Below are 26,139 nucleotides of genomic sequence, written 5' to 3'. Positions count from 1 at the left end.
GCCGAGCGCTGTGGCTCATGCCTGTAATCCTAGAAGTTTGGGAGGCCAAGGCAGGCAGGTCACCTGAGGTCAGGAGTTCAAGACCAGCCTGACCAACATGGTGAAACCCCATCTCTACTAAAAATACAAAATTACCCAGGATGGTGGCGCATGCCTGTAATCCCAGCTACTAAGGAGGCTGAGGCAACAGAATTGCTTTAACCCAGGGGGTGGAGGTTGCAGTGAGCCAAGATTGCACCATTGCACTCCAGCCTAGGCAACAAGAGTAAAACTCCATCTCAATAAATAAATAAATAAATAAATAAATAAATAAATAAATAAAATAAAGCTTGCTATATGATGACACTTTTCTTGACATAGAGCTTGAAAATATTTTCAGATTGGGGGCTTCCTTGATTAAAATGTAAAGTTGATAAATGAATTTAGTTACAGTGCTTTAATTTTAATAGTATTCAATGTTGTATAATATTAATGAGTTAAGCCAAACCCTGACAAGTGGTTCTCTTAGGTACTTTAGTGAGTACTTTTGGCATTAATGCTTACTGGCCTCAGAAATCCTCTGAGTCTGTCGTCCTCAGTGGATCTGGAACTGTTCCCTAAGGAGCAAGTGGGAACTTGTGGGGCATTTTTAGTTTATCTTGATAGTTTGAGGGAAGGGGTACCATAGGCACTATATGGACTAAGGCCCCAGATGCTAAATGTCATGAAGTATTCATCCACAGGACTTTGATGCTGGTTAAGAACATAAGAAAGAAAAACACCTTTGTATAATGATGAACATAGAACCTAACTGTGTTTAGGTTGATATCTGTTTCAGATATCATCGGCTGGGCGCAGTGGCTCAGACCTGTAATCCCAGCAGTTTTGGGAGGCCAAGGTGGGTGGATCACATGAGTCCAGGAGTTCGAGACCAGCCTGGCCAACATGATGAAACCCCATTTCTACTAAAAATACAAAAATTTGCTAGGTGTGGTGGCACGTGCCTGCAGTCCCAGCTACTTGAGAGGCTAAGGTGGAAGGATCATTTGAATCCAGGAGGCAGAGGTTGCAGTGAGCCAAGATCACACCACTGCCTGGGCACTCAAGCCTGGGCAGCAGAACAAGATCTTGTCTCAAAAAATATATATATATATATAAAAAGATACCATCATGAAGTACTTTTCAACAGTTTCAATAAGCGCTAAGTTTTCTGGGAATGCCATGAAATTATAAATTGAGTGAAGAATGAAATTTGCTTGGACTTTATGCTTTACTGACATTACTACCTATGAACATTTTGCCCTTAATTGTTCTTTTATATTCTATTTAGAAGTTCAAATCCTTTAAGACAATGATTAGAATATATTAAAAAGGGGTGTGTTTTTGTTTTGTTTTGAGATGGAGTTTCATTCTTATTTCCCAGGCTGGAGTGCAGTGGCGCAATCTCGGCTCACTCCAACCTCTGCCTCCCAAGTTCAAGCCATTCTCCTGCCTCAGCCTCCTGAGTATCTGGGATTACAGGTGCCTGCCACCACGCCCGGCTAATGTTTGTATTTTGTTTTTAGTAGAGATGGGGTCTCACCATGTTGGGCAGGCTGGTCTCAAACTCCTGACCTCAGATGATCCACCCGCCTAGACCTCCCAAAGTTCCGGGACCACAGAAGTGAGCCACCACGCCTGGCCCAAAGGGTTTTAGGGTTTTTTTTTTTTTAAATGAGAGATGGTTAGTAAACTAATGTTTTCCCAAGTGACATAGGGTATATACATAGAGATGAATATGGTGAACATTTTGGGTTATAAATGACTTTCATAGCAAGGACCTATGAAGAGTATATAAAGGTGGAAACACTGATTCACACTTGATAGATTGGGCAAATCAAGTTGGGTGAAATTATCCCAGATTTTTTTAAAGTCCTGGGAGGAAAAGTTGGGCACTGAACAAATTGTTTTTAAAAAAGATCTATGTCCATTCAGAATATTCTGTGGAAAACATTTATCCTGCTATTTTGTTGCTGTTTCTTTTTTTCTTTTTTTTTTTTGAAACGGAGTCTTACTCTGTTGCTCAGGCTGGAGTGCAGTGGTATGATCTCGGCTCACTGCAACCTCTGACTCCCAAGTTCAAGGGATTCCTCCTGCCTCAGCCTCCTGGGCAACTGGGATCATAGGCGCCCAGTACCACACCCGCCTGATTTTTGTATTTTTTAGTAAAGATGAGGTTTCACCATGTTGGCCGGGGTGATTTTGAATTCCTGACCTCAAGTGATCTGCTTGCCTTGGCCTCCCAAAGTGCTGAGATTACAGGTGTGAACCACTGCACCCGGCTGTTATTGCTGTTTCTGTGTGAGACTAATAAAGGACAAAAAGAAGCATGGCAAGGAATGGATGGAAAAGGCTGGTTCTTCTCTCAGGGTTCCCAGACCATAGCTGGAGATAACACAGGGTTGTAGCTCCATCTGCTGGAGAGAAGCAAACTCACTCTTGCATAGAATGAAAGAGTTTTCATATAAATGAAAGTGTTTTCATATAAATGAAAGTGTTCTCTCCACAATCATAGTGAGCCAGCCCGTGTTTGCTAAGCACTTGCTATGCACTGTGTAACACTTTGTCAGGCTTAGGGTAACAGAGGAAAAACATAGGCATGTTCCCTGTTCCCACCATGCTTAGCTCTGAGAGGCCTTCTGCTGTCAAGAAGACTTGTTTTAGCTGGTGTGCTTTATGCATTCTAGGTTTCCCCCTAGACTTCTCCTTGGGTGACTTTTAAAGCCATGTAACCTCATTCTGAGCTTCCTGTTCCTTATCAGAGGTAAGGAGTAACAGGGCCCCTCTTATAGGCCTCAGTTGAGCTAAACTTTATTAAGTATCTAGTGTGTCTATTAGGCAGAGACCCAAGGAGCATAAAGATGAGTAGGAATCTAGTCCCTGCCCACCACGAGGTTAGAAACAGGAGCTCATAAAATGATCCTCGCAGAGTAAATGAGAATGTATAATGGGATCCCTGAGGAGGAGTGCGGGATCCAGGCAGGAGAGTCGACTAGGAATGTATGGACAGGTTTTCTGAGTTGTTTGAGGATGTGAGCATTAGCAAAGGGATGCCCTTCCCAGCCGAGGTCAGCGTGAGCAGCGGCATGGAGATGAGGGCCTGTGTGGTGTGTGTATGTCCCTCTTAGGCTATGTAAACTGAGCAGCAGGAAGTGTCCAGGGATGAGGGTTTGGGAACATAGATGGAGCCAGGTAGGGCCTGACGCAGTAGGCTCACACTTGTAATCCCAGCATTTCGGGAGGCCAAGATGGGCGGATCACTTGAGGTCAGGAGTTCAAGACCATCTTGGCAACATGGCGAAATCATATCTCTACCAAAAATACAAAAATTAGCCAAGTGTGGTGGCACACACCTGTTGTCCCAGCTACTTGGGAGGCTGAGGCAGGAAAATGACTTGAACCTAGGAAGTGAAGACTGCAGCGAGCTGAAATCGCTCCACTGCCCTCCAGCCTGGGCAACAGAGCACAACTCTGTCTCAAAAAAAAAAAAAAAAAAAAAAAAAAAAAAGGTGGGGCCAGGTGATGTAGGGTTTTGTGTGTTACCTTAAGGGATACTGACTGTCCTCAGTGCAGTAAAGAGTTTAAGCAGGGTAGTGATAGCAGGTGCCTTAGAGAGACCACTTACTGGCTGTGTCTGTTGGATTTGATTGAAGGGGACCAGGCTGGAGACGGGACTCTACCTAGGAGGCTGCGGCATGCCTGCTCGGATAATGTTGCCATGCCTGAGAGAGGGCACATTAAGAGGAAGAACTGGATTTAGGCATAGTGGGGAGGGAAGTTTATTTTAGGCATTATGAGTTTGAGTTGCCTGTGACGATATCTGTATGGAGACATCAGCAGACAATTCGATGTATGATTGTGAAGTTTAAGAAGGTCCAGCTAGTGCCACTAACAGGGAGGAAGTAGTTGAGCCATGAGAAATGTTGAAGTCATCAGGGAGAATGTGCACAATGAGAAAAACAAAAAACCAAGGTCAGGCTGGGGAGTAGCCATACCTACAGCCAGGCAGAGGCTCTTGCAAAGGAGATGGTGATGGGATGACTAGAGGGATAAAAGTAGGATGGTCTGGAAGCCAAAGGAATAGAAAATTCCCAGGAAAGCATCATTTAAAAATGTCAAGTGTAAGATAAGGATTGAAAAATGTCTTCTGGATTTGGCTTTTAAGAGCTGACTGTGACTGTGAGAGGTGTTTCCAGACTGCAGGAGGTTAATGAGTAAATAGGAGTTGAGATAACTTTTAGAAAATGGTGTCTGAGGCCGGGCGTGGTGGCTCATCCCTGTGATCACGGCACTTTAGGAGGCCGAGGCGGGCGGATCACGAGATCAGGAGATGGAGACCATCCTGGCTAACACGGTGAAACCCCGTCTCTACTAAAAATACAGAAAATTAGCCGGGCGTGGTAGAGGGCGCCTGTGGTCCCAGCTACTCGGGAGGCTGAGGCAGGAGAATGGCGTGAACCCGATAGGCGGAGCTTGCGATGAACTCAGATCGCGCTACTGCACTCCAGCCTGAACGACAGAGCCAGACTCCATCTCAAGAAAAAAAAAAAAAAAAAGAAGCAGACGAAAAAGAAAATGGTGTCTGAAAAGAGGAGAGAGCTGTGATGGTAGCTGGAGAGTGACTCAAGATAGATTCATTTTAATGTAGCAGAAACTGGAGCCTATTTACAAAATCTTCGTGGGAAAGAGCCCAAAAAGAAGGAAAGTGGCTCGCTGGATGTGAGTTTATGGGCTGACATCAGACAGACCTTGTTGGGACTGAAGGCCTGAAGAGTTAAGCATATGGGTGGGAGGTAGTTGAAAGAGAACCTTCCAGATGATCTGTTTTCCTCATGAATAAGTAATAAGGTAGTATCTGCTGAGAGAAGAAAGGTCGATTACGGGAAGCCCCTCAAGCACAGTAAGTCCTTATGCAAGTGGTGCGTGTCTTCAAGAGGAGGGTTGGTGGGGCCCATCCATGACTAGAGAAGTTAACAACAACGCCAGTCTGCCCAGGATGTTCTGCTGGGACACAGAAAAACACTCAGTTTCCTTCCTTTAGATTTTAACTGCAGCATCATGAGCTGCCTTCCTAGAGGTAATTCTGTGTTTTGGGGCTGTAGCTCGGAAGACTTCCATTCTCTTTCCCCTCTCCCGAGGGAGATCGCAGCTGCTTCCCAGGGTTTATGTCCATGACATAGGACTGTCCCTGCTGGGAATGGGGGAGGGAACTGCTTCCCACTCCAAAGCAGCCTTTTCACTTCCAGCTTCCATCCGCCTTCCACTCCCACCTCCCAAAATAAAGTAAATAAATCAAAGCCAGAAAAACATTCTGGCTGGAATTTTATTAGATTCAGTACTGTGTGAGAGCTCCCAAACTCGCTCTGATGGTTGGGCTTCAGAATAAAGGTGAAGCCTGTGAGGTTCTCCCAGGAGTGCTGGGCAGAACCCTGAGTTTTAGAACTCCCTCTGCCTTTAGCTTGTCTTGGATGTGCTCTTCCACTCTTTCAAGCTCTAAACCCTTCCCCGCAAATAGTCACCTGCCAGGGTGCCCTCAGGTTATATAGCTTGTCACCAGCTCTAAAAGGGGCTAGTGCCCAGTCTCAGTGTTAGATAACAAGCAAAAGTGATGAGTTGTTTTCTTGGAATTTTTGTGTGTGTGTTCGGTTTGTTTTGTTGTGGTGGTATGTTTGTTTTTGTTTTTGTTTTTTTAGAGACAGCGTCTCCCTGTGTTGGCTAGTCCGGTCCTGAACTCCTGGGTTCAAGTGATCTACTTCGGCCTCGGAAAGCACTGATATTACAGGCAGGTGTAAGCCACTGCAGCTGGCCATTTTCTTGTTTTTAAAGATTAACCTCAGGCCCTAGTTATGTTATCATCCTGGAAATGCCGTCATCCTAAAAAATGATTCCTTTATGATAAAGAAATTGGGTAAAGGAGCTTTCTTACTGTATTTTCAGTGAATCCAGGCAAGGATACCTTCATTCATGGAAGGGGAAGGCTGAATTAATTGCTCTCAAGTTCGTTCTTAGCTTCAACTAAAGATCCCCTTATTCTTCAGTGGAAACTTGGCACAGAGGAGTCCCAGGAGGTGACTCAGTCGGATATGTGAGGCCTTGGCACCACTGGCCTTGCTGCTTCTCTGCACTGTGTTTGTCAGGGATATCTGGGACAGAAAATAATTTCCGCTGCTGGGGCAGCCAGAGCCTGGCATGCCCGTCTCTAAGCTGGCCTGCGCCTTGCCACCGGAAGATGTAATGTAGAGAAGCTGCTTGACCCCAAAGTAGCATTCAGAGGGCACATAAAGAAGCTCCGTTAATTCAAACATGTAGGTATTATAGAGATCCAGAGGGCCAGAGGCTGTCATTTTTTTAAAGTAGCCTCTTTCTATGCTGATCAGTTATTCATTTTTCTAAATATTTGTCTGCATGTTATATGTGCTTTCAGTAAGTTTGGGATGAATTTCTTAACTTCATAAAGTATATAAAACAACTTAGCAGGATATGAGTTATGACATTTAGGGGTGTTGTCCTATTGCTTCAGAACAGTGGGGTTTTCGTGTAATACACCATGTCACATGATTTGACTAAATACAGGAAAAAAAAACTCTAAACTTGGTTTCATTGGCTCAAATATAGTTCAAGACAACGGAGACAAAGCTAAGATGAGGAAGTTCTATACAGTTTAGGAAATAGGGGCTTTCAAAGATAATTCGCAGTGATGTGAAACTGGCCTCCCAAGCCCTGATAAGTAAGTTAAATAAGAGTAGGAGCCCGGAGGGAGGTTCTTTACTCTTGAATTAAGAGAAGGGGAGCTGGAAGTACCTCAGGTAGGGTGCGGAGGTTTGCAGAACTAGGTCTGTGTGTGTAAAGTGACTAAGGCAGGGGAGTGGAAGTTTAAGAGAAGAAATGGACCTGATCGCCTAAATCAGCCAAACACAGGGTATTGTTGTATTTCTGGATTTGTTTTCCTTATGACCTATCTTTCTCAGTTATTTAAGAAGCAAATCTAAAGGATGTTTGTTGAAACTCTCTATGCAGAACGGGTCTTGGGTGAGTTGTAGTCACCTTTAGCCGTGCTGATTAAAATTTCCCCCTGCTGCAGAGGTTATGATTATGGTTCTTTTATCTTGTAGATGTATATTTAATTATTGAAATATGTGAAAACTTTATGCTTTATTGGTTTGAAAGTAGGGTGGGTGTGGAAGGGAAACGATGCCTTTTGTTTGCAAAGAAAAATTTAAAAACAATTGATAAACAGTATTTAGTGTCATATGGTTTATGTCCTGCAGAACCTTCTATAAAAGACTTTAGCTTTTGGCATTTTATTACATTAACTTTTTGAAGCATTATTTCTGCTGCCTAGGATCTTTGGTGGGGAAATGTACTATTTAACAATATGTTTAGTGAACTTTTGTCCTGTCATGGTAAGAAGAAAGCAGTTATAACTAAATAAGGAATTACTCTTATTCATTAACTTGTAAAACTCTAGTTTGTTTTAAAAAAAAAAAAAAAGAAAAAGAAAAAACTGGTCTTTTTTTTTAAAGTTTTGTTTTTAATTGACACATATTTATGGAGTAATGTTTTGGTTCATATGTACATTGTACAGTGATCAAAGCAGGGTGATTAGCCTATCAATCATCTCAAATATCACTTTTTTGTGGTAACAACACTTAAAATCCTCTTGAGGTATTTTGAGATATACAATACAGTATTATTAATTATAATCACCTTGCTGTACAATAGATCACCAGAACTTACTCTTCCTATCTAATTTTGTACCTGTTGACAAACTCTTAGTTTCATTGATTCTGTTGTTTTTCTAGTCTCTTTTTCAATTATTTCTGTTCTGATATTTGTTATTTCCTTCCTTCTGCTAACATTGGGCCTGGTTTGTTATTTTTCTAGTTCCTTGAGGTGTAATGTCAGGCTGTTATTTGAGATCTTTCTTTTTTGATGTAGGTGTCTATTGCTGTAAGCTTCCTTTAGCACTAACTTTTGCTGCATCCCATAAGTTTTAGTATGTTGTGTTTCCATCTTCATTTGTCACAAGATATTTTTACATTTTTCCTTTATTTTCTTTAATTTCCCCTTTAATTTTTTCTTTGACTCGATAGTCGTTTAGGAGCGTATTGTTTAATTTCCACATATTTGTTAATTTTCCATGTCCTCCTGTTACTGTAGAAACTATTCTAGTTTCATACCATTGTGATCAGAAAAGATACCTGATATAATTTCACGCTTCTTGACCTGTCCTGGAGAATGTTTCATGTGCACTTGAGAAGAATGTGTACTCTGTTGCTGTTGGGTGGAATTTCCCCTGCAGGCCACTCTTAAAGGAACTCTAATGCCTCAGACCTACATTTGGAAAACATTTATTAAGGGGTGATTATTTACCCACAAAAGGATCTTTTACTTTACTACATGACTTGCCGTATACAGTGGACTTCCTATAGATTTAAATGTATTTGCAAAAGCATTGATTTTACAGTTAACCTTCAAGAACATTAAGAGTGATACCTATTGCATGTGTAAGGGAGTCTCTTATGTAGATGTATGTTGTGTGTATGTACACGTGTATATGTGTACATTCACATACGTAGTCAGGAAATAAGGAATAGTTATAATGAACAGGAGAACACAAGTATTTTTCATGGGTAAGAAAGAAAATGTTGAAAAGAGGATGATCATTTTAATTTAGTCTTTCAGTTGATAAAAAGGGTACATGCTTTTTAGTTTGCAAACAAGGCAAGGCACTGCGTAGCTGATAGAATGAAAATAGGATAAAATATTCTTTTTTTTTTTTTTTTTTTTTTTTTTTTTTTTTTTTTGAGACGGAGTCTCGCTCTGTCGCCCAGGCTGGAGTGCAGTGGCCGGATCTCAGCTCACTGCAAGCTCCGCCTCCCGGGTTCACGCCATTCTCCTGCCTCAGCCTCCCGAGTAGCTGGGACTACAGGCGCCCGCCACCTCGCCCGGCTAGTTTTTTTGTATTTTTTAGTAGAGACGGGGTTTCACCGTGTTCGCCAGGATGGTCTCGATCTCCTGACCTCGTGATCCGCCCGTTTCGGCCTCCCAAAGTGCTGGGATTACAGGCTTGAGCCACCGCGCCCGGCCAGGATAAAATATTCTTAATGAACATAAACACTTGGTGGTGTTTTTAAAAATATACAAAAATAACTAAACATCAGGCCATCACAGGTTGTGTCAAGATTTTGAGGCTAACCAAAAAACGGGGAACCCCCTGTAAGTCTAAGAGATGGCACCATGGAGGTAGTGACTTTTGAGTTGGGCTTTGAAGAATTTGACAAATGATGGAAAAGAGTGTTGTTCTAGGTAGAGTTGGCAACAGCTTGAGCAAAGGTTTGCAGATCAATGTTACTTTCTGTTCAGAATCCTCCACTGCCTTTCCATCTCACTTAGAGTAAAATCCAGTTTTTCTTCTGGGCTGCAAGTGCTTTCTGGATCTACCCCCTGCCCTATTCCTTTCTGTGCTATGTTTTCCGCATTAGCCTGGAAGATATGTTAAAGCAGGGGCTTTGTTTCCTCTTGTTAACCTCTGTATTCCCAGTGCCCAGAGCAGTAAGTGCTCAATAAATAAATGTTGAATGAATGAAAGAAATTCAAAAATTATCTACTGTGCTGGAATATTTGAAGGATAAGAATGGCAGGGAGGGAGGGTGTATGTGGAGTATTGGTCTTGAGGACAGTGTAAAGTTTGGGGACATTAGGGAGGCATCTGTGATGTTGCAGTGAAGTGTTTGCTAATATTACAGTGTAGAGAATGGATTAGAATGACTAAAAAGCAAGATAGCAATACCATACGAAAGGGTGTGTCAGTGGGTCCTTCATTCAGTTGACATTTGAGTGGTTTCCCCATGCTAAGCACTGTGTTAGGTTCTGGGGGACACAAAGGTGACTGAGAAATGGTTTCCATGGGTAGTGCCAGATGTGTGAACATCTTGTAGCAAAGGACTGAGCAAATGATGTGGTGGGGCCTGAACCTGGGCCTTGTTGGAGGCGTGGGAAGGAGTCTGAAGTCTCATTGGTAGTTTCTTGATGTCAGTAGTTCCAAGAGTTCCCAGAAAAAAAGAGGAAGCCTTCAGTGAAACTTTTTCTTTAAAAAATTGATTGATTGACAAGGTCTTGCTCTGTCACCCAGGCTAGAGTGCAGTGGCACGATCATGGCTCACTGCAGCCCTGACCTCCTGGGCTCAAGAGATTCTCCTGCTCCAGCCTCCCAAGTAGCTGTGACTACAAGCACATACCACCATGCCTGGCTAATTTTGTTAATTTTTGTAAAAACAGAATCTCACTGTGTTGCCCAGGCTTGTCTTGAACTCCTGGCCTCAAGAGATCTTCTTGCCTTGGCCTCTCAACCTGCTGAGATTACAGACTTGAGCCACCATGCTTGGTCCTTTAAGGGAACTTTTTAAAATGTTTTTAGTTTTTTTTTTTTTTGAGACAGAGTCTCACCGACATCCAGGCTGGAGTGCAGTGGCGCGATCTCAGCTCACTGCAACCTCCGCCTTGCAGGTTCAAGTGATTCTCCTGTCTCAGCCTCCCAAGTAGCTGGAATCATAGGCATGCACTACCACGCCCGGCTAATTTTTGTATTTTTGGTATAGACGAGGTTTCACCATGTTGACCAGGCTGCTCTTGAACTCCTGACCTCAGGTGATCCACCTACCTCGGCCTCCCAAAGTGCCGGGATTACAGGCGTGAGCCACCACGCCCAGCCTAGTTTTATTTTTTTAATACAGGGACTTAACAGTGATTTTAAATTGCATCTTGCCCAAAAGTTAGCAATGTGTTGATTGACCCATTAGTTCCAGGAGAAAGAGGTATACAGGAGCAGTGTGTTAACTCCGAGTCAAAGTGTCACTTCTGGGGCACAGTTTGTCAGAGTAGTTACAGGATGAAATGTTGATGTCTTGTAGAGTGCTTGATTAAAATAAGTGAAGTGACAGGTGGGGAAGTATTTTATTTATTTATTTTTATTTTATTTTATTTTATTTTATTTATTTATTTTGAGATGGAGTCTTGCACTGTTGCCCAGGCTGGAGTGCAGTGGCGCGATCTCAGCTCACTGCAAGCTTTGCTTCCTGGGTCCATGCCGTTCTTTATTTATTTTGAGATGGAGTCTTGCACTGTTGCCCAGGCTGGAGTGCAGTGGTACGTTCTCAGCTCACTGCAAGCTTCGCTTCCTGGGTTCGTGCCATTCTTTATTTATTTTGAGACGGAGTCTTGCACTGTTGCCCAGCCTGGAGTGCAGTGGCGCGATCTCAGCTCACTGCAAGCTTCGCTTCCTGGGTTCGTGCCATTCTTTATTTATTTTAAGACGGAGTCTTGCACTGTTGCCCAGGCTGGAGTGCAGTGGCACGATCTCAGCTCACTGCAAGCTTCGCTTCCTGGGTTCATGCCATTCTCCTGCCTCAGCCTCCCAAGTAGCTGGGACTACAGGCATGAGCCACCACACCCGGCTAATTTTTTGTATTTTTAGTAGAGACAGCGTTTCACCACGTTAGCCAGAATGTTGTCAATCTCCTGACCTTGTGATCCACCCGCCTCGGCTTCCCAAAGTGCTGGGATTACAGGTGAGAACCACCGCACCTGTCTGTGGGGAGGTGTTTTATACCCCAAATGTTGCCACAAATGTATGGTAATATTGTTGGGAGAAAAGGATACTTTATCAGCCCAGATGGGACATATAGAATCTAAAACATTGAAAAATAACTTTTACCAATTTTTGTGTGTGGGAGGGGATGTGTGAAGAGACAGAGATTCCCTTATAGGGCTTTAAAATGTGCTATGCTAAAAAAAAGTTTGTTTGCAGCCTAGGAAGACATTTAGACTACCTAGTTCTTTGGGTTCAACTGTTTATGGTCTTTCTTGTCACTTATTTAACAGTTTCAGACAATAAGGAGCATATTGTCACTTGTTTCTTATTCGTTGAGCCTGTTTATCCTTGAAATACTGTGGTGTAAGTTGAAAGACCACGGGTTTAAATTTTACTTCTGCCATTTGTGTGATTTTGAACAAATTATTTAATATCTGAGTTGCATATTCCTCATCTGTAAATGGCAATAGTATTTAATCTGTGAGTAGTGTATGTAAAAGGATCCTAGCTTGATATTTGGTGGGATCTAGGTGGCTAACAAATATTCCCCTTTTTATTGTATTAATAGTAAAATGTGTATAACCTTCACCTGTGAAGGACACTTAGGTTGGTTCCATACCTTGGATATTGTGAATAATGCTGCTGTAAACATGCGTGTACACATACCTGTTTGCATCCTTGTTTTCAGTTCTTTTGGATACATACCCAGAACTGGGATTGCTGGGTAATGTGGTAATTCTATGTTTAACTTTTTGAGGGACTTTCAATCATTCTCTGCCTTTGTTTTTTAGTTTACTCTGCATCATTTATGCATATCTCCTTTAAGATCCAGAATTGCTAGAGGTCAGGGTTGAAAGCAGCCAAATTCACTTTAGTGCCTGGTAGTCTCATGGTTTTTCTCCACTTTCAAACATGTCCAAACCTTGCCCAAGCCTCCCACTGTCTGACTTCTACTGTGAAAAAAGCCGTTCTTCTCTTTCTTTTGCTTTTTTCTTTCTTAAATCTTCTCCCCTTCGATTGCCTTTTCTTTCCCTCGCTAATTCTTTCCTCCTCACCTCCTGCCTTCTATAAAGGAATGCTGGGGAAAAAGTCTTGCAGCGGTTACTTCTCCATCCCCGCTCTCAAGCCTACCCAGACCTGGAGCTGCTGTCTTTGTGAAAAGGGACATAGAAGCAGAATGACATCCAGATGCTAGATAACGTCAATTTACAAGAAACTGTGAGCCAGACTTTCAGAAAAATTACCACCTGTGTAATACTAAAAAATGCCAAGTATTTGGGAAAGGTTGGGTGGGGAATGAGAAAATAGCATCATCCATGGGAGTCATTCAACTGTCAGGGCTGCCAGCCTAGCACGCTGCTAGCAACAGCTGGGAAGAAATCATAAAGTGAATTTTCCACAGACAAACTAGCCAGAAATAAACACCAGACTGCCAAGTCAGATGTGATTTCTTAGTCATAAAAGGTACTTTTCATTCCTGTAATCCTGATTGGCCTGGTCAATAATTAAAAGTCAACATTCAGTTTTATTTTACTTATTTCTAGGACCATTATAGAATCCTTCAGTCATTACATATCTGGTGAGACCTTAGTGGTAAGTAAAGGATATCCATGCACTTGAGGGGAAGGAAGTGTTCATATCTGAAATAGCTAGAATAGTAACAAAGCACCCTTTAAATTCAGGCAGTAGCAATGAGCTACTGGTAACAGCCCTAAGGAGAAAATGAGCAGCAGCCAGAATTTTGAGATTAATTTTAATAATTTATTAATGAATGGACCAGCAGAGAAGAAGTGGGAAGGATATGGTCAACAAGTGGTAGAAATGAAGAATTCACCTGTGGGGAAGGGGTAGCTTTTGCTTATAAAGTTCACCACGCATGCCTGCCCTATAAGTTAGGGTGAATTCTGTGGAAGTGATTAGAGTGGAGAAGGAACAAAGAGGGTTGGAATCCAGACGTTCCATGACTAACCCCAAGATGACTAAACTGAATGCAGCCACAGAAAGGGAAGTGACATTTACTGAGAACACATTTTATGCTACTGCATGCTTAAAATGCTTTCTTTGTGTTCTCAGTCCTTACCAGTCTGTGAGGGGGGTTTATTTTGTCTACATTACAGATGAAGAATCTCACCTGGAAATGAAGAAAGTCGCCTGGCCGATAAGAGATCGTTTGAAATGAAAGGATTCCAGGGTTTCTTTCTACTGAGCTTATTCCATAAGTAGGGCTTATTATACTACCTAGAATGGTGCTATCCTTTAGAAATATAATGTGAACCCCATGTGTAGTTTAAGATTTTCTGGTAGCCATTTAAAACAGGCAAGAAGAGATAGGGAAGATTAATTTTAATAGTATGTTTAATTTAACCCAGTATATCAAACTGTCACGTCCAAGCTATATACATATCATGTCATCAGCATTTTAAAATTACCAAGCGAATCCAGTGTGTACTTTAAAGTCCATCTGAATTCAGACTAGCCACATTTCAAGTTGCTGCATGTGACTACTGGCTACCACAGTGGACAGCATAGCTCTACAAAAAAGGTAGAGAGACTCATCCTAAAAAAATGGAAGGTAGAGGCCCTGCTTTGAAGCCATTGAGAGGAATTATGGTGGGGAAAGAAAGCAGCTTCACCTGAGGTGGAAAGCTGTGTGGAAGGAAGGTACCATACGTAAAAGCAGGGCTGCTCTTGAAAGGAAAGAATGTGACCATATCACGCGAGGACATTACTGACTGAAGGGCTATTTATGGAGAGCAGGAAGGTCATACTGACCTTTATCACCACCGCCAGTCGTGACCACAGGAAGGCTCTGTGGTGGTGACTGCTAGATGCTGAACCGTATTTGGGCGGAGTTGCGAGGATGCTGTGTCTTGACAAATCTACTAACCATTAGGAGTGGAAACCACAGCCTTTAACGTGTGTGTGGATGTCATTCCCAAAGAATCTTTTCTTCCAGTGCCTTTTTCAGATGAGGAGGTATGATGTGTGCTTGAGGAAGTAAGCATGAACAAACAACCTTATATGGGAATTCCCAGACCTCAGCTCCACCCAGACCAAGATAAATGATGGTTTCAGACTGCTATTCCAGCAAAACAGGGACCATCCTATGTTTATAATATTCAGTCATTTCTTCCATGCTTTCTTACTTTAAAAAATATTCTTGAAATTTCCGCTTGATCTTTCTTCTTGTGATTCTGCCTACTTTATGGTCTTTGTCCCACTTGGTTATTTGTCGCATTATACTTGGTTTATTTTGTTGCTGCTGCTGTTTTGTAGTCAACTATGTACTAGGAATCAGTGTACCCCCCAGGCCCTGTTCTTGGCGCTCAGCTATGGGACTTTAATTCTGTTCCTTCATCTGAAAAATGAACAGGATTAGAATTAGAGTCCTTTATAATCTTTTGGGGCCCTCATTTTGCAGCTCATTTGGAGCCTCGTTTTTTTATTGTGGTAAAAAACACATAAAATGTACCATCTTAATCATTTTTAAACTCGACAATTCAACAGTGTTAAGTGCACAAGAAGTTGCTACTTATAATAAAATGTCAAATAAGATCTAGAGGCTTGAGGAGAACCTGAGGTTGTCTGTGGAGGGTGAAAGGCTTATGCTGGCATGGCTCCCTGAGAGCGAAGATCGGGAGTGAGGGACGATCTCCCAGTATTCACTTGCAGAAGCAACTTGAAACTGCTAAAAGGATGCGTGTCAGGCCTTTGGCATTCTGCCCAGACATAGAAAGACCTGATACTGTTTTGGCTTCCTGTGTCCCAGTAGCCATTCAGCAGCCAGCATTTGTATAGTATTTTATCTTTCTCAGCTTATCTTTAATTAACAATAATTAATACTCTTAGTATTAACACAGATCAATTTGTAATTCTTACAAAAGAGTGTGCGATAAATGAGCATGTGCTGTCTTTAATTTACAAAGGAGGAAATGAAAGGGTCTGGGGAAGATGAGCTGTAGGTCACGCGGTAGCTGTGGAAGGGGCAGAAAAGCCAGAGAGTGGCTCAGGAGTCTGGTGATATATATGATGACAACATTTTAAAAATAAGAGGTGGGGAAAATCACTTTTTGAAATATTAACATAGATGTAAAATGATTTACAGAACACTTCAATGGAATTCAGTTAGGTCTCAGATTTTACATTCCCCATTAGGAGTGTATGTAAAGAAACGGCATGTCGGCCAGGCGTGGTGGTTCACGCCTGTAATCCCAGCTCTTTGGGGAGGCCGAGACGGGCAGATCACCTGAGGTCAGGAGTTTGAGACCAGCCTGACCAACGTAGAGAAACCTCATCTCTACTAAAAATACAAAATTAGCCAGGCGTGGTGGCGCATGCCTGTGATCCCTGCTACTCAGGAGGCTGAGGCAGGAGAATCGCTTGAACCTGGGAGGCAGAGGTTGCGGTGAGCCGAGATCGCGCCATTGCACAGCCTGGGCAACAAGAGCGAAACTCCGTCTCAAAAAAAAATAGGAGTTTGAAGTACGTGCACTGGTTCATTAATTTCCCTACGAAACACTTTTTTTTTTTTTTTTTTTTTTTTTAAGACAGAGTCTTGCTCTGTTGCTGGAGTGCAGTGGCATGATCTTGGCTCACTGCAGTCTCCACCTCCTGGGTTCAAGCGATTCTCCTGCCTCAGCCTCCTGAGAAGCTGAGATTACAGGCACGCGCCACCACACACAACTAATTTTTGTGTTTTTAGTAGAAGCGGAGTTTCTCCTTGTTGGCTAGTCTGGTCTCGAACTCCTGACCTCAGGTGATACGACTGCCTCAGCCTCCAAAAGTGGTGGGATTACAGGCATGAGCCACTGTGCTTGGTCAAAACATCTTAATTGGACCTTTTTTTAATTCACAGACCACTTTGAGACTCTAACACTTATGACCTTCATAGAAAAAAATGCACAAAGGCACATGCATAGAAAATTTTTGTGTAACTTCAAGGAATTCATGCCTCCAGTCCCGCCACAGCAACACGTGATTGTGATGATGACTGCATTTCTGAAGACTTTTTTAAAGCCTTTTATTGGATAGGAGAGTTAAAATGTTGTGAATTCTCGATAATTGAAGAAGCAGCAAATTCACTAGCAGTCACTAGAGGGTGATGTTTTCTAGCATACAACATCAAGTTCTTTCTGGCAGGTTGCCATTGTAGGTTCCTGTGTATGTGCTTGCTTGTATGTATGTCTGTGTCTGTGTATGAGAGAGACAGAGGCACACACACACTGTCTCTACCTGCATAGCTAAAAGAATTTCTTGGTGCATGTTTCTTTTTTCTCCTTTTCGCGTATCTATAATACAAGCAGAAATGCCTTTTCCTCTTTATTTTTTGAGACAGAGTCTTGCGTGTTACCCAGGCTGGAGTGCAGTGACGCAATCTCGTCTCACTGCATCCTCTGCCTCCCGGGTTCAAGCGATTCCCCTCCCTCAGCCTCCTGAATAACTGGGATTACAGGTGCCCGCTGCCACACCTGGCTAATTTTTTGTATTTTTTAGTAGAGACAGAGTTTCACTATGTCGGCAAGGCTGATCTTGAACTCCTGACCTCGTGATCCGCCCGCCTTGGCCTCCCAAAGTGCTGAGATTACAGGCGTGAGCCACCACGCCTAGCCAGAAATGCTGTTTTTTTAAAAGCCTTCTCCCACATGTTCTACAGATGAATTGAGTGTTTTCTAATATATCCTTCTTTTTCATCATCCTAGGAATAGCTGCCAATTATGAGCACCCACCGTGGTTGGCTATGCACTGGGTGGCTTATGAACTTTGCCCCTTATCCCTACAACTGCAGCATGTGTTATTTCATAGGTTAGGACCTGATGTGTATAAGTAGCTGACTCAAAGCCCTCCATCTGGTAAGTTTGCCAGTATATCATCAGTTCATAGTAAACTAAAACGCAAGTCTACTTTATCCAAACTTTTTAGTTTATAAATGAATTTTTGTCACCTAGTATGTCTTAGATTTGATTTGAGACTTTTTGTTGTTGTTGTTGCCACAGCTTTAATAAAATTAACATAAACTTGTGACTTTGTATAGGCTAGGAGGAAGGAGAGATTGAACAGTACTGTGTTTGGAAGGAAAGATTGAAGGTAGGGCAGCCAGATGGTTAGCTTTGCAGATACCAGGCCAGTGAGAAGAAAACAGCTAGTTCAGTATTTTGCTCAGGATTGAGCCCTGATGGTTAGATACTAGTCATCTTGAAGGGGTTGGGAGTGGGGAATCCTTTTGGGAGAACAGAGTGGGTGTGGGAATGAGGCCTGCCCAGGCAGATGTATGCCAGTCTGACACTGTTCATTTCTTCTGTTGTTTATGCCAGTTCAGGCATCATGGAAGCTGCGTCTGTTTCTCCTGTCTTTGTAAACGTAGCCCTGGTCTTTCAAAAAGCTGTGGTTGTGTGGGTCTTTTAAGGCATTCCTTCAGGAATTGTGGTGTCCGCTATTTCATTTATGGAGTTAGCATCTTATAAAGAAAAATCTGTTTTCTCAAGGCTCTGTAGTAATGACATTTTAAGTTTGTCAAATATGGTATTTACTTCTTCCTATTAAAGTCTCTAAATTTCAGTCTGTGGGCCAAATCTACCTCCCGTTTCTGTTTAATTATTTTATTTGGGGGGGCGATATCCCCTCAAGCATTTATTCCTTATGTTACAAACAATCCAATTATATTATTTTAGTTATTTTTAAATGTCCAATTTAATTATTATTGACTGTAGTCACCCTGTTGTGCTATCAAATACTAGGTCTTATTCATTCTTTCTAACTAATGTATTTGTACCCATTAACCATTCCCTTCCCACTCCCCATCTCACCACTACCCTTCCCAGCCTCTGGTAACCATCCTTGTACTCTCTGTGTCCATGAGTTAAATTGTTTTGATTTTTAGATCCCATAAATAAGTGAGAACAAGCGATGTTTGTCTTTCTGTGCCTGGCTTATTTCACTTGACATAATGATCTCCGGTTCCATCCATGTTGTTGCAAATGGCTGGATCTCATTCTTTTTTATGACTGAGTAATACTACATTGTGTATAAGCACCACATTTTTTCTTTATCCATTCGTCTGTTGATGGACATTTAGGTTGCTTCCAAATCTTGGCTATTGTGATCAGTGCTGCAATAAACAGGAGTGCAGATATCTCTTTGATATACTGATTTCCTTTCTTTAGTGTATATACCCAGCAGTGGGAGTGCTAGATCCTATGGTAGCTCTATTTTTAATTTTTTGAAGAGCCTCCATATTGTTCTTCACAGTGATTGTACTCATTTACATTTCCACCAACAGTATACGAGGGTTGCCTTTTATCCACATCCTCACCAGCATTTGTTATTGCCTGTCTTTTGGATATAAGCCATTTTAACTGGGGTGAGATGAGATCTCATTGTAGTTTTGATTTGCATTTATCTGATGATCAGTGATGTTGAGCAGCTTTTCATAGGCCTGTTTGCCATTTGTATATTTTCTTTTGAGAAATATCTTCATCTATTTTGCCCATTTTCTGATCAGATTATTATATTCGATTTTTTTCCTATAGAGTTGTTTAAGGCCCTTATATATTCTGGTTATTAATCCCTTGTCAGATGGTTATTTTGCAGATATCTTCTCCCATTCCGTGGTTATCTTTTTACTTTGTTGATTGTTTTCCTTTGCTGTGCAGAAGCTGTATTTTTGTTGTTGCTGTTGTTGTTGTTTTTGAGATGGAGTCTCACTCACTCTGTTGCCAGGGCTGGAGTGCTGTGACGCAGTCTCTGCTCACTGCAACCTCCGCCTTTGGGCTCAAGCGATTCTCCTGCCCCAACCTACCGAGTAGCTGGGGCTACAGGCATGTGCCACCACACCTGGTTGATTTTTTGTATTTTTAGTAGATACGGGGTTTCGCCATGTTGGCCAGGCTGGTCTTGAACTCCTGACCTTAGGTGATTTGCCCACCTTGGCCTCCCAAAATGTTGGGATTGCAGGCGTGAGCCACCGCACCTGGCCTTGCAGAAGCCTTTAAACTTAATGTGATCCCATTTGTGCATTTTTGCTTTGGTTACCTGTGCTTGTGGGGTATTACTCAATAAATTTTTGCACAGACCAATGTCTTTGAGAGTTTCCCAAACATTTCCTTATACTAGTTTCATAGTTTAAGATCTTAGATTTAAGTCTTTAATTCATTTTGATTTGATTTTTGTTTATGGTGAGAGGTAGGGGTCTGGTTTCATTCTTCTGCATTACGGATATCCAGTTTTCCCAGCACCATTTATTGAAGAGACTGTCTTTTCCTCAAAGTGTATGTTCTTGGCACCTTTGTGGAAAATGACTTCACTGTAGGTGTGTGGATTTACTTTCTGGGTTCTCTGTTCTGTTCCTTTGGTCTGTATGTGTGTTTTTATGCCAATACCATGCTGTTTTGGTTACTATATATATACGTAACGTATTACACTCACCAAACTATGGAGGATTCACCACCAGAGCAGGAAGCAACAGCCTGGGCTCCAGAGTCAGCCACTTGTCTGTGCGCAGCGAGGGAGGGTCTCATGAAGTTTCAGTGCAGTCTGGGACTCTAGCTCTTTTTGTAACAAGTTGTTTGGCATGAGACCCAGTCATGAGGGGCCTTTGTGACTGGGCTCAAGGAACATAAAAAGGTCACAACTTGTTTTTGCGATTGTCTATTGTTTTTCAATAACTAACGTATAGGAATAGATTGAAATAGAGATTTCTTCGAAACAGCGCTGGATGAATGCCTCAAAGCGCTGACACAGCCTGTTCCAGGACTTGGTGACCATTGTTTGTGTCCATGTTCAGTTGAGTTCAAATATAATATTTAACTTTTCCTCCACACATGCCTGGCTAATTTTTGTATTTTTGGTAGAGACAGGGTTTCACCATGTTGGCCAGGCTGGTCTCAAACTCCTGAACTCAGGTGATCCACCCACCTTGGCCTCCCAGAGTGCTGGGATTATAGGTGTGAGCCACGGCGCCCAGCCTAGAATTGTTTATTCTATTTCTGTGAAAAATGTCATTGGCATTTTGATGAGGATTTTATTGAATCTAGAAATTGAGTAGTATGGACATATTAACAATATTGATTCTTTCAACCCATGGAATGTCTTTCCATTTTTTGGTGTTCTCTTCAACTTTATTCATCAGTGTTTTATAGTTTTCATTGTAAGAAATGTTTCACTTCTTTGGTTAAATTAATTCCTGGGTATTTTATTTTATTTGTATCTATTGTAAATGGGAGTACTTTTTAAATTTCTTTTTCGGGTCATTCACTGTTAGCATATAGAAATGGTACTGACTTTTGTATGTTGATTTTGTATACTCCAACTTTACTGAATTTATCAACTCTAATAGTTTTTTGGTGAAGTCTTTAGGTTTTTCCAAATATAAAATCATATCTGCAAACAAGGGTAGTTTGAAGACTTCTTTTCCAATTTGGATACCCTTTATTTCTCTTCTCTGATTGCCCTAGCTAGCACTTCCAGTCCTGTGTTGATAACAGTGGTGACAGTGGCATCCTTGTCATGTTCCAGATTTTAGAGCAAAGGCTTTCAGTTTTTCCCCACAGTATGATACTAGCTGTGGGTCTGTCATATATGGCTTTTATTATGTTGAGGAATGCTTCTATACCCAGTTTTTTGAGGGTTTTTTAAAATCAGGAAGTGATGTCAAATTTTATCAAATGCTTTTTCAGCATCAGTTGAAACGATCGCAAGTTTTTGTCCATTCTGTTGCTATGATGTATCACATTGATTGATTTATCACATTGATTGATTTGCATGTGTTGAACCATCCTTGCATAAATCCCACTTGATTACAATGAATTTCATTGTGTTGTTGAATTCTGTTTCGTAATATTTTGTTGAAGATTTTTGCGTCAAAATTCATCAGAGATATTGACCTGTAGTTTTGTTTTATTATTATTATTTTTTTATTGAGACAGGGTCTTGCTGTGTTGCCCAGGCTGGAGTGAGTAGTTTAATCATGGTTCATTGAAACCTCAACCTACCGAGTTAGCAATCCTCCCATCTCATCCACCTGAGCAGCTGGGAGTATAGGCATGTGCCACTATGCCTGGCGAATTTTTTGTATTTTTTGTAGAGACATATTTGTATTTTTAGGGTTTCGCCATGGTACCCAGGCTGGTCTGGAACTCCTGGGTTCAAATGATCTGCCTGCCTTGGTGTCCCAAAATGCTGAGATTTACAGGCACGAGCCACTCGCCCGGCCAGGTTTTCTTTTTTTCGACATGTCTTTTTCTGGTTTTGTTGTCAGGGTAACACTGGCCTTGTAGAATGAGTTTGGAAGTATTCCCCTCTCCTCTATTTTTCAGATAGTTTGAGTAGGATTAGTATTAGTTCTTCTTTAAATGTCTGGTATAATTCAGCAGTGAAGCCGTCAGATCCTGGCCTTTTATTTACTGGGAGACTTTTTATCACGGCTTTGATCTCGTTACTTGTTATTGGTCTGTTCGGGTTTTGGATTTCTTCATGGTTCAATCTTGGTAGCTTGTATGTATCTAGAAATTTTTCCATTCCTTCTAGATTTTCTGATTTATTGGCATATAGTTGCTCAAAGTAGCCACTAATGATCCTTTGAATTTCTGCAGTATCAGTTGTAATGTCTCCTTTTCATCCCCCGTCCCCCACTCCCCTTTGAGATAGTCTTACTGTGTCACCCAGGCTGGAGTGATCTTGGCTTACTGCAACCTCCACCTCCTGGGTTCAAGTGATTCTCCTGCCTCAGCCTCCTGACTAGCTGGGATTACAAGCATGTGCCGCCATGCCTGGCTACGTTTTTTTGTTTTGTTTTGTTTTGTTTTTGTAGAGACGGAGTTTTACCTCTTGGTCAGGCTGGTCTTGAGCTCCTGACCTCAAATGATCCACCTACCTTGCCCTCCCAAAGTACTGTGAGCCACCATGCCTGGCCTCCTTTTAATCTCTGATTTTATTTGGGTCCTCTCTTTTTCTCAGTCTGGCTGAAGGTTAATCAATTTTGTTTAACTTTTCAAAAACACTATTTTACTGATGTTTTTGTTTCCTTCATTTCAGTTTCATTTATTTCTATTCTGAACTTTACTATTTCTTTTCTTCTATTATTAATTTTGGGTTTGGTTTGCTCTTGCCTGTCTAGTTCTTTAAGATGCATTGTTAGGTTATTTACTTGAAGGGTTTTTTGTTGTTGATGTAGACATTTAGAGCTCTAAACCTCCCTGTTATTACTGCTTTTCCTATATCTCATAGGTTTTGGTATGTTATGTTTCTATTATCATTTTTTTGAAGAACTTTTTCATTTTCCTTAATTTCTTCACTGGCCCACTGGTCATTCAGTAACATATTGTTTAATTTCCATGTATTTATAGTTTCCAAAATTCCTCTTGTTATTTATTTCTAGTTTTATTCTGGCCTCCAGTTTTGTTTTTTTTTTTTTTTTTTTTTTGCAGCCTGTGAGCTAAGAATATTTTGACCTTTTTTAATGGTTGAGAAAAAAATAAAAGGATGATATGGAAATTATATGAAATTCAAGTTTCAGTGTTCATAAATAAAGTCTTCTTGGGACCACAACCACATTTACATATTTACTATTGTTTGTGACTGTTTTTGAACCACAAAGGCAGGGTGGGCTAGTCACCACAAAGACTTTGTAGCCTGCAAGGCCTAAAATATTTACTCTCTGGCCTTTTACAGAAGTTTGATGATTCCTGCCGTAGAAGAGTTGTATCAGTTTTTGAAAACATTAACATTTTCAAATTTTAGATGGTTACTGCCTTCAGATCTTTTATCCTTAGCCTCTCAAATTAAATTTTGTTCTAATAGAAATGACTGGATATTAACGTATTTTGATTACCTTAAAACAAGTCTTGCTCCTCATCCCCCTTCCTCAAGATGGGCTTCTTGTAACTAGGATTAGTTAGCTTCCTTTCTTTCTGTCCCAGAAGACCACTAGAGAGTTGTCTAAGACCGCCCCACTGCCCCTGCTCCTCTGAGTTGGATGGAGGAGGAGCAGGGGACCAGCAGGAGTAGAGTCTGTTGGACAGTGTGTGGCAGCATCTCGACTGTACAGAACACTTGGTAGTCTGAAATTTGATCTCTGCCAGGTAGGAGCAGTTTACCTGCAGGAAGGATCGATGGGTCACAGATTAATGCCACATAGTTCCTTTTTCATTGGAATCCAGTTGTCTGGTGATTCCTCACCTTGTGAGTCTGAACAGGATACTGAAGCTTGCTCCCTCTTGAGAATCCGGAAGGGCCAGATGCCTGCCTTCCCAGCCTCTCCTGCAGCTGCAGCTGAGGCACAGGAATGTGCCTTGGGCTCTGGCCATCAGGTACACCTGTACTGGACTGTGACCTGCTAGAGATGCAAAGAAATAGGGATTGCCTGGAATCATTTCTGGAGAGCTCGGTTGTAACAGCACTCACGACACCCATTGTTTAGGGGCAGCAGTAGAACCCGGTGTGAGCAGCACAGTCCAGGACCCAGCGCTGGTCCATGTGGTACACTCGGTCCGGAGGTGTAGGGCTGGGGGCAGACTTCCCCCGCTGGGCAGGATGTTGTTACAAACTAGGTTCTTTGTGAATCCTGCAGAGTCTGTGAGCATTGCAATATCATTATTAAATATCTCTTCTGCTTAAAATTAACCCAAGGTGGTTTCTGTTGCTTGCATCTTAGAAACCTACATGTGTCAAGCTAAATAAAGAGCTCACTCAAAATATCTAATTTTTTATAAAATTTTGAAAAAATCTCCCTATTTTGAAACTTACTGAAATTTATTTCTTTCAGCATCTTATGCTGTCCCTGTTTTCCTCTTTATTCATTCCAAAAATGTCTGCTGAGTACCTACTACATACCCAAGCACATGGCTTTACATAAGCAGAAACACAAGCAGAAGAATGTGTCAGTGTTTGGATTTAGTGATGTCCCACTTAGAGAATGCCATACCGTGTAGTCTTAATCCTTATAACCAGGTCGTTGTATCTGTGTATTGTGGGCCACACTTGACTACAGTGAGGGACCCAAGAGCAACTTGGAAAGAAAAGAAGTCAGATTATCCTCTGAGAGTGAAACTTCAGACTTGACCCAGGAGTAGAGCTCTGTAGTCTCCTAAAGGGGATGGAGTGGCTCTGGATGTATATGTAAAGAAAGGACATGACCATCTGAAAGGCCCGGTGAGCATGGAAGCAGCAGGTGTATGGGCAGTCACAGAGGTGAAGCTGGCAACCAATCCTGGGGGCCAGGCAGCGTAGCCCTCGGGCCCAAGGACCAGGTTCCTGTTGGCAGCTCTGCCCCTAGTTTGGGGGAGGTGAATCTGGCTGTCGTAGTCACTGAATATTCAGACTGTGTAGCTATTTTTATGAATTCAAGCACACCAGACAACCTTCTGATTATAACTTAGATTTTCATTTGACCTGTGCCTAGGAGAGAACACATTACTTATGAAAGCTAGATATTTTAGTTTGCAAGTTGGAGTTCTGATTTTACACATCAGTTCTAAAAGTTGGTGAATGAGGATGCTTAAGTGGCACATCTATGTTAGGTGTGCTGACAACATTGATTACTCAGCTCCAGAAGCTGAAGGTCAGCTTAAACATTCACCAAGGTGGGATTCTTTATAGGAAGCCAGCTGGATTCACCAGCAGACTCTGTCACTGAACTGAGGACTTTTTTTGGGGGAGGGGGCGGATTTCAGTGTATATGCATGTGTGTATATGTTAGTAAGAAAAATCACAATTTGTAAGGTACTTTAAAATTTTATTAACACTTTCGTGTTTCTGTGAAGCTTCTGAACTTAATTCAGCCATTCAAGAAGCATTTCTTAGGTACCTACTGTTGCCAGGCTTGAAGAGCTCACATTTCAGTGAGGAAGACCAACCAACATATGAACAACACACAGCATGGCAAGTGCAACAGAATGGATTTGTCTAAAGTTCAGTGGGATCCCAGAGGAGAGAACAGCTTCCACTGCCTCCCTGGGAGAGCTCTGGAAGGCTCCACCAAATGGCAATATTGCGGGAGTCCTATGTGAGGGAAGAGGCTGGAGGTTCATCCACGTAGAGAAATGGTAGATCCTGGAAACACAAAAGAGTGTGCTGAGTCTAGGGAAGTGGTTGGGAAATTAAAATATAGCACAATCAGTTGTTAGAAGGGAAAAGGTGATTGGAATGAGGCCACACAGGTGAGTATGCAGTAAAGAATATGTCTCATGTACCATGCTGCTGTGGTCCGAATGTGTCTCCCCCAAATTCGTATGTTGAACTTCTAACCGCAAAGTGAGGGTATTAGGAGGTGAAGCTTTTGGAGAGATGATTAGGTCATGAGAACAGAGCTTTCATGAATGAGATTAGTGCCCTTATAAAACAGGCCCAAGGGAGCCTGCTTGCCCCTTCCTGCATGTGAGGAAACAGTGAGACGGTGCCATCTGTGAGCACGGAGAGCTTAGCTTGGACAGCCAGGTGATGAGGGACGTGCTGAATCAAGATACATGACATGGTGGGTGCTGTTGCACAATATTGAGCTATTCCCCCTCCAGATGAAACACAAATAGAACATAATT

The 26,139-nt window shown here is 41.9% G+C and overlaps 1 protein-coding gene across 4 annotated transcripts in view; it reads left to right on the top strand.

Moving 5' to 3' along the window:
• The window catches only part of LIMS1 (LIM zinc finger domain containing 1), a 152,546-nt gene that overhangs the window by 46,133 nt on the left and 80,274 nt on the right, over positions 1-26,139 (top strand). The window contains exon 1 of one of the 4 annotated variants that reach the window (XM_037994264.2): positions 6,199-6,323. The exons of 1 other annotated variant lie outside the window; for it this stretch is intronic. The gene's annotated coding sequence lies outside the window, so the exon portion shown is untranslated. Of the gene's footprint in view, positions 1-6,198; positions 6,324-6,618; positions 6,746-6,785; positions 6,938-26,139 lie in introns of those variants that run through there. 2 more of the 4 variants (XM_008008328.3, XM_008008329.3) reach the window with 2 other exon arrangements.

Source organism: Chlorocebus sabaeus, chromosome 14 (genome assembly GCF_047675955.1).
Source record: "Chlorocebus sabaeus isolate Y175 chromosome 14, mChlSab1.0.hap1, whole genome shotgun sequence".
NCBI lineage: Eukaryota > Metazoa > Chordata > Mammalia > Primates > Cercopithecidae > Chlorocebus > Chlorocebus sabaeus.
The sequence above is the reverse complement of the archived record's forward strand: the minus strand, read 5'-3'. Positions and strand labels throughout refer to the sequence as shown.